Source organism: Leptodactylus fuscus, chromosome 3, assembly GCF_031893055.1.
Source record: "Leptodactylus fuscus isolate aLepFus1 chromosome 3, aLepFus1.hap2, whole genome shotgun sequence".
NCBI lineage: Eukaryota > Metazoa > Chordata > Amphibia > Anura > Leptodactylidae > Leptodactylus > Leptodactylus fuscus.
Genome location: NC_134267.1, coordinates 191788043 through 191797591, shown reverse-complemented (window position 1 = coordinate 191797591; position 9549 = coordinate 191788043).

Here is a 9549-nt window from a genome sequence, read left to right as displayed (position 1 = left end):
AAGTCTGAATAGGTCAAACCTTCACATTGGTACATACAGAGACTTTTGTTTCCATCTCATAAATTTTCTTCATAAGGAGCAAAATATAAAACTGACATTGAATCTGTCAATGTGTAAGTAAAATGTCTGCATGTAGCTAAGGAGTGTTTACAGTCAATCAAATGAACAAAATACATTAGATAAAAGTTTGACAAACCTGCTGATTTCTTTAGAACCAGCTAGCTATGATGTCTATAGGAATCTTCTGACTCTACCTTAATGGCAGATAGATGCCAAGGAAAGAAGGATTGAGAATATTGGAGCTGCTTTAGGTGTCTGGTAAAGACCTCTCCTCCCCGTGAGGGATTCTTGAAAAATCGGATGCAAAACAGCCATGAAAAAAGTAAAGTTTTCATCCTACGTTCATATGAGTGTATAATATTACACCACTTGTTAGTTCGTGACACATTTTTGATAGTCGCAACTTAGTAGCTAAAACACTCGATAAATGTGGGGCAAAACATGTTAGTTTTTTTTTAATGCAAATTATGTCAGAATTTTGGTTCATAAAGCTTCCCTGTTGTATTTATATTTATTTGCAGACCTGCTTCTTCTATGTCAAAATAGAGTATTTTCTTTTATCCAAGTCATATTCCTTTATATCTTTTAGTGTATATATATATATATATATATATATATATATATATATATATACAGTCCTATGAAAAAGTTTGGGCACCCCTATTAATCTTAATCATTTTTAGTTCTAAATATTTTGGTATTTGCAACAGCCATTTCAGTTTGATATATCTAATAACTGATGGACACAGTAATATTTCAGGATTGAAATGAGGTTTATTGTACTAACAGAAAATGCGCAATATGCATTAAACCAAAATTTGACCGGTGCAAAAGTATGGGCACCTCAACAGAAAAGTGACATTAATATTTAGTACATCCTCCTTTTGCAAAGATAACAGCCTCTAGTCGCTTCCTGTAGCTTTTAATCAGTTCCTGGATCCTGGATAAAGGTATTTTGGACAAACAATTCAAGTTCAGTTAAGTTAGATGGTCGCCGAGCATGGACAGCCCGCTTCAAATCATCCCACAGATGTTCAATGATATTCAGGTCTGGGGACTGGGATGGCCATTCCAGAACATTGTAATTGTTCCTCTGCATGAATGCCTGAGGATTTGGAGCGGTGTTTTGGATCATTGTCTTGCTGAAATATCCATCCCCGGCGTAACTTCAACTTCGTCACTGATTCTTGAACATTATTCTCAAGAATCTGCTGATACTGAGTGGAATCCATGCGACCCTCAACTTTAACAAGATTCCCGATGCCGGCATTGGCCACACAGCCCCAAAGCATGATGGAACCTCCACCAAATTTTACAGTGGGTAGCATGTGTTTTTCTTGGAATGCTGTTTCTTTTTGGACGCCATGCATAACGCCTTTTTTTATAACCAAACAACTCAATTTTTGTTTCCAAAATGAAGCTGCCTTGTCCAAATGTGCTTTTTCATACCTCAGGCAACTCTATTTGTGGCGTACGTGCAGAAACGACTTCTTTCTCATCACTCTCCCATACAGCTTCTATTTGTGCAAAGTGCGCTGTATAGTTGACCGATGCACAGTGACACCATCTGCAGCAAGATGATGCTGCAGCTCTTTGGAGGTGGTCTGTGGATTGTCCTTGACTGTTCTCACCATTCTTCTTCTCTGCCTTTCTGATATTTTTCTTGGCCTGCCACTTCTGGGCTTAACAAGAACTGTCCCTGTGGTCTTCCATTTCCTTACTATGTTCCTCACAGTGGAAACTGACAGGTTAAATCTCTGAGACAACTTTTTGTATCCTTCCCCTGAACAACTATGTTGAACAATCTTTGTTTTCAGATCATTTGAGAGCGGGCTGTCCATGTTCGGCGACCATCAAACTTAACTGAACTTGAATTGTTTTGTAGAAAGAAATGGTCCAAAATCCCTTCATCCAGGATCCAGGAACTGATTAAAAGCTACAGGAAGCGACTAGAGGCTGTTATCTTTGCAAAAGGAGGATGTACTAAATATTAATGTCACTTTTCTGTTGAGGTGCCCATATTTTTGCACCGGTCAAATTTTGGTTTAATGCATATTGCGCATTTTCTGTTAGTACAATAAACCTCATTTCAATCCTGAAATATTACTGTGTCCATCAGTTATTAGATATATCAAACTGAAATGGCTGTTGCAAACACCAAAATATTTAGAACTAAAAATGATTAAGATTAATAGGGGTGCCCAAACTTTTTCATAGGACTGTATATATATATATATATATATATATATATATATATATATATATATATTAGCATATAAGCAGGATGTTAGGAATACTGAAGATGTTTGCAAGAGTTATGAAAACAAGTCCAGGAGAGATTGACATGCCACTACTAGATATTCTATCCTCTACATTCCTGAGGTGTAATGTACAGTGTAAAAATCTGTTATCCCTCTGATGTGAGTTGTCACCTAGACGTGGTAATTGCAACATGTTGTGGGTGTATCTCTGTGATCACTCTGTTGTGAGGATCAGTAGGGGCTTCCCATTAGCAGGAGCTTAGGGTGAGGATGTTTTTCTGGCTCCCCATCTACAACATAACTCTACAGGGCTCCAGGGAATGTCAAGATTAATTATTAATAGACATCATGTGAATAAAGCTCTATTATATTATCACCTTCATCTACTCTCACTTTTTACAGTGTTCCTAATCATAATTGTTTTTGTTTACATAAAAAAAACACATGTAAACCACAGTTTAACTATTAACATGCATTTTTGATAACTTTATTTTTTTATTATTTTTAAAGGCATACAAAAATATTCCCTTAGTGTCCATTCACACTGAGCTTTTTGGCGCTAATTTTAACGCTGAATCCGCTTTACAATCCACGTGGAAAAAAAGCCTTCCATTGAATTCAATGGGTTCCTTTTTCCACTAGTGGAAAGTCTGCAGTTTTCCCTCTATGAACTTTCTGCATTAAATATATCTATATGGAAAATGTCAGCTTTTCCGTAGGTATATTTGACATGCTGCTATTTACAAATACGTAACTGTTTTTGAAATCGTAGCATGTCATGATTTTTCAGCTATTGGGCAAAAAAACAATCTGGAGGAAAAAATCTGCTACTGACTCCCATGTGTAAAGTCCACTAATATCACTTATTTGTCCATATGTTGAATACCTGTCATTCTATAATATGTTTGTGTAAAAGCTGCTTTCTTTGCAGATTTTACTGTCTTGTTTGAGCCAAACTTAGTAGTGGCTACAGCTCAATCCACTCTTGGATTTGGCTCAAAAAAAAAAAAAAAACGCAGCAAAGTCTGCAAGAAAAAAAGCAGCTTTGGGGCAACACGTTGGCTCAATGGTTAGAACTGTAGCCTTGCAGTGCTGGAGTCCTGGGTTTGAATCCCGCCAGGAACAACATCTGCAAGGAGTTTGTATGTTCTCCCTGTGTTTGCATGGATTTCCTCCCTTTCTACAAAGACAAAATGATAGAAAAATAAATGTACATTGTGATCCCTATATGGGGCTTACAATCTACAATATTAAAAAAAAAAAAAAAAAAAAAAAAAAAAAATTTTTCTGTAATGTGGAGTCTTGTCTTAAAGAAAAAAAAACTCAATACACTAAAAACATTGCCACAGGTAACTCCTTAGGCCAGTTTCACACAGGGTTTTTTGGGCTGGTTTTTGACGTGGTGGCCGCCTCAAAGTCCAAAAAGTGGCTAGCCGCGACTGGGTGCCAATGCCGTGCATTCAGTGCATTGGCATCCAGTCACAGCATTCCACTCCATATTAGGCCCAAATGAATGGGCCTAGTTGAGAGGGAGTGTCGCAAGGCGGACGTCCACGGCTGAATCACGCCTGAAGATTCCATTTTTCCGAGAGCAGGAACAAACCGGTTGCGTAAAAAGGAAATGACTGGCTCCCATTGATTTCAATGGGAGGCGTTTTTTTTTTAGGTGGATTCCGCGTCAAAATCCGTCCCAAAAAACCCTGTATGAACCCAGCCTTATGAGTCTGAGCTACAATATGACTCTTACCCGTAAGGGTTGAGGGGATATCGTCACTCCTTAGGGAAAGACCACCATTTAGGTGTGTGGAGTCTTATTAAGCCATATGCGCTCCACTGTGAAGAAGATCATGGGAAAAATATGCAAATTTGTCTTCCATGATGTAAATAGGAAGACAGTGCCTCAGTCATGCAGTGACGATATCCCCTTAACCCTGTCTAGAAGCCTCTCACCTCTGCCAAGTCAGTCTTCTCTGCGCCAGGCTGAAGAGATCCAATCAGATCGAAACAGCTGTCCTCGGCTGAGAAGACTGGCTTGGTAAAATCCCACATCATTTGCAGCAAAGGCCTCTGGGAAAGTCAGGCATGATGTTAAAGGGAGCGCCCTCTATTGGTCTGCATGACTGAGGCACTGTCTTCCTATTTACATCATGTAAGACAGATTTGCATATTCTTACCCGTAAGTAAGAGTGGTGCTGTTTGCCTGTATCATTAAAATTGTATTTAAATAAATAAAAAAACACCCAAAAATATTTCTCTAAGGCCTTATTCTCACAACAGTGACGTTTTTGGAGGCAGTGTCATCCATTTTGCATCAGTTTTTGAACTGTTTTTTATGGCAAAAAAACAGACATGTGAACAGACCTAGTGAAATCAATGTGTTCCGAAAATTCTCACAGCTGTTTTTCACTTTAGTGTGAATAAGGCCTTAAGGTCTATTCACACACAGCAGGTATTTTTTTTTCACAATTGTACCCTGAAAACTTTATATATATATATATATATATATATATATATATATATATATATATATATATATATATATATATATATATTGGTATAATGGGTCACATACACAACCTTTTGGAGAAAATCTGCCACAGATGGTGTATGCTGTAGATTTCCTTTTCTGTATCATGCCTTTGAGTCTGCACATTTATTTTTGCTCCAGCATGTGAATGATTTTTCTGAAATCCCGTTTCACTCACTTTTTACTTTATTGTTTTTATGGAATGTCCCTCTGAGATCCATGAGAGAAAGCCTATTGTGGGAACAGAGATGAGTAATGTAATTGTTGTTTTATTATAAATGCCCAACTTCAGCTTTACTTTTTGTGTGTTTTGGGTGGCAATATCCTTTAAAGGGGTTGTCCAATAATAAAAAAAAAACAGATGTGTGAGAGACCTAATGCTGGGACCTCACCACTCATGAGACTAGTTATCCCATGTCACCCATATGAATAGCGGCAGAGGAGCATGCTGACTGTTCCATTGAAACTGTATTGGACGTCCAAAAGATAGATGAGTACAGTATTTCCTTGTCTGCGACATTCCTAAAGACTTTAAATGGAGCGGCAGTGTCCATGCTCCACTGTCAATCCAAATGGTGACATGGGACCCCCTGCTTGTGTGTCATGGGACTCATGGGTCCCACTGATCAGACACTTATCGCATATCCTGTGACTAGGTAATAAGTTTTGATTATGGTATATTCAGAAAGTGCAGTTAAAACTGCATTGATATGCACTAACAAGAGATATAGACTGGGATTGACCTGATGAACAACCCTTTAATGCTTATATCTAATTCTAAAACCACTTTTCATCAATGAATACTAGATGTAAATAAAATAAACTTTAATATATTTTGTTAAAGAAATATGTTTCCTTCTCCACTTAAGAGTCATTCTTTCTCCTTATCTTTACTCATTCCATTTGTCTACACTCACCTTACACACAGAAGTCTATGGAGGGGAGAAGGATGAGGCTGTTAATGGATTTATTGCCTTATTCTGTGCAATAGTACAATCCTATTTTGAAAGACAGTTGTATCAAAAGTGCTCTTTCCGCACCCCTCTCCATAGACTTCTATGTTGTTAGTAACTCATTCATTTCTTATATTCACATGTACTATTTATTGATGAAAAGTTGTACACTTTAACATAATGGATATGTATCCTAACACATAAGAGCCCTGGTATATGTTTGCACTAATCTGTTAGATTATATTCTCTTTATGTCTGCAAATCCAAAAAAAATCTTGATAGAGCACACAGTGGTTTTTGCTAAGTCCCTTCAAATCTGTCATTTTGCTGTAATTTCACAATACCACATGAAACACACCTTGTGCATATACCCTTAACATACAGTGAATAGTTTTATGAGAATAATGATGGTTTTTGCTTGGAAAGATCTGTACTGCTGCGGATGGCTTATCTAGTTTCTAAAGCATCTTAATGGCTCTGTGGTTTTGGCACAGGAAGACAGTAACTTAGTGAAAAACATCAAATATCACAAACAGCTTTTTACTTCGGGGCTTGTTTATAGCATAAACATTGTTTTCCATGAAGTTCTGGCAATATAAGATGTTTTCTTTCTTTTGCTGAGGGAGTCTCCTGGTGACTTGGAATCTTGATATTGCTTTTAGAGTCCTGCTCGCTCTCCATGACTTACTGAAAGGTCATGTGATTATGCTAAGCCCTTCAATATGTGGTGGGATTTCTGATCCCTCCATGACCTTTACTGGCTGAAGCCCAAGAAAATGAAGTCACACGGGCTGAAGGTCAAAGTTTACTGTATATAATGATCTTCAAGAACATTTCCACCCAGGGGGTATCTATATGTAGCTGTAATGGGCATCTATGTAATAATACAGTATTAGGCTAAGACCCCACATTGTAGCAAAGCTGCTTTTTTGTTAGATTTTGCTGTGGTTTTTTTTTAAGCTAATCCCAGGAGTGGCTACAGAAGGAATGGAAAATATAAAGAAGCTCTTAGGGTATGTTCAGACTGAGTTTTTTTGCAAGTGGATTTTGACGTGGAATCCGCCTCAAAATCCGCCTGCAAAAATGGCTGTCATTGACTTCAATGGGAGCCACTCCCTTTTTTTTTTCCGCTAGCTAGTAACGGAAAAAAGAAGCGATATGACCTATCCTGAAGTGGCGTCCGTGGCTTGAGACACGCTCCTATTTAGGCCCATCATTAGGCCTAATCAGGAGCGGAATGCCACGACAGGATGCCCATGCTACATAGACATCCTGTCGCAGCTATCTGCACGGAAAGCTCACGTGGCGGAAGAGGTTTCTACCACCTTTTCCTCCATGTGAACATACCCTTATACTTCTTTGTTTTGCCCAATCCACTCTGCTTTGGCTCAAAAAATATATTAAAAAACAGCAGATTCCCCTTAGCCTTGCATCCATAATGATGGAAGGTATGGCTTGTGTCCCTGTTCTCCTTCTCATCTGACAGTGGGAATAACTGAGCATCAGATAATTCACCCATCACAGTGACTGACTTCTTATGCTGTGTTCACGCGGGGTATTTTAGTCAGGATTTTGAGGCCATATCCGCCTCAAAATCCTGACCAAATAGATGGCTCCCATTGATTTCAATGGGCTCCGGTCGTTTCTTTTTTCCGGGAGCCATTTGTTCCAGCTCCTGGTAAAAGGAATGGAGATGCTCATTCTTCAGGCGGATTGTGCCTCGCGAATCATTAGGACCTAATCCGGATCGCAGTGCCGCGACTGGATTCCAGTGCACTGCACCGGAATCCAGTCGCGGCTGCTCCATATTTTGGACCGGAACCTGAGGCGGCCTCCTCGTCAAATTCCGATCCATAATACTCCGTCTGAACTCAGCCTTATGCTGCCCATAGTAGTGGTTCTTGCCAGTATCATGCAGGACACATCTGAAAACAAGTGGCATTGCTTTTTAATAAATTGTAATTTTAATGAAATAACTTATGATGAGTAAGTATAAGATGAACAATTAATCTTCTCCCTAGGGCATGATGATGTAATGGCACATGCTGTTCTGCATGTATCAAAATATGTAAGCATTTTAACTAGTTTAATTGTTGCCATTACATGTCTCTCGCCCAATTCCTGCACCATGTCTCAGCAGGCGGGCATTGATCCTGCCTCTTCCACTTGTCCCATTTTCAGCCATGCCCTCCTTACATCCTCTTCTTGTCTGGCAGCGATGAGTTGTCAGCCATGATGACGTCAGGCTCAGTAGCCCATATAAAGGGCAATTAGCCTTTAATACCTTGGCTGCTGTTTGGGTGTTATACTCTTATTCTGGCTCCTGTCCCTTCTTCTGTTTGTTCTTGGTTTTGACTCCTAATTATCCCTGATTTTAACTCTAGCCTTATCCCTAAATATTGAGTCTGCGTCACCTTATGGATTGTTTGTCTTGTACCTGGTCGTGTCCTGGCTCTGACCCTTGACTTCATTCGTGACTATGTTCTTATCTTTACCTCTAGTCTGAATACCTCTAGTCATTCCTAATAATGACCCTTGGCTCTGTTTCTTTCTAACCTATTACCTTATCAGCATTACTAATCACTAATTTAGGGCTTTTCTGGGGACAACCACCTGAGAATCCTTCAGTACAGTCTGTACCTCATTGCAGGGATTAAGAATAAAGAACTAGAATGGGGAACATCAGTTCCCCATTCTAGTCAGCACCAAAATCCACTATCGCCTAAAGCAGGGGTAGGGAACCTTTGGCTCTCCAGCTGCTGTGAAACTACAACTCCCAGCATGCTCCATTCACTTCCATGGGAGTTCCCAGAACAGCAGAGCCAGTATGCATGCTGGGAGTTGTAGTTTTGCAACAGCTGGAGAGCCGTACGTTCCCTACCCCTGGCCTAAAGGATCATGGGTATGTGACCAGTACTGTCTCTAATAGAATGCAGTATGGTGAGTATCTGTATGCAACATGAACATATTGTGTAACCATGAGTAAGCCACACTATACCGAACAGTATTAGGTGGTTACCATTAATATACGCTATTGATCTAGACCCATTGCAAACTTTTTTAGGACCTTCTTTTACAAATGCTGTCTCTTTTATGGTTTGGACATATGAACATATAACAGATCTCTCTTAGGGTTTGTCCTTGAAACATTATGTTCTCATTATCCACTCCTCTCCCTCAATCCTGTCTTATGTTCAAGTCCAACCACGCACTGCGCTTTGGAAGAACTTTCCATATACACCAAGTGACCAGAGCAAAATGTCAGTCTAAAATTTTCTAGCCATTGAATTTATAGTCATTGGCCTTCCTACCAAATTTACACATTCAGAATTCACCAATAATACAGAACCAACAAAAAGTAGATCTGATGTTTGTGCCAGCATTGCTACATCACATTGTGACTCCATGATGGGTATCTTTAATGGTCCTATTTGAACCTAGCTAAGTTTTGCTGGCACAGAGCTATGTATTCCCTTGCAGTGGTTAGCACTGTTGCCTTGCAGTGCTTAGGTCCAAGGTTCTAATCTAGCCAAGGATGACATCTGCGTGGAATTTATATGTTATGTGTGGGTTTCCTCCAGGTATTCTGGTTTCCTCTCACACTCCCATGGCATACTGATAGGAGGTTTAGATTGTGAGCTGTAGTCTAGCACAATGAGTGATGACAATATCTGTAAAGCACTGTGAATATGTTGGTGCTATATAAGTAAAATAAAGTGCCAAACACTTGGCCACCACTAGAGGGAGC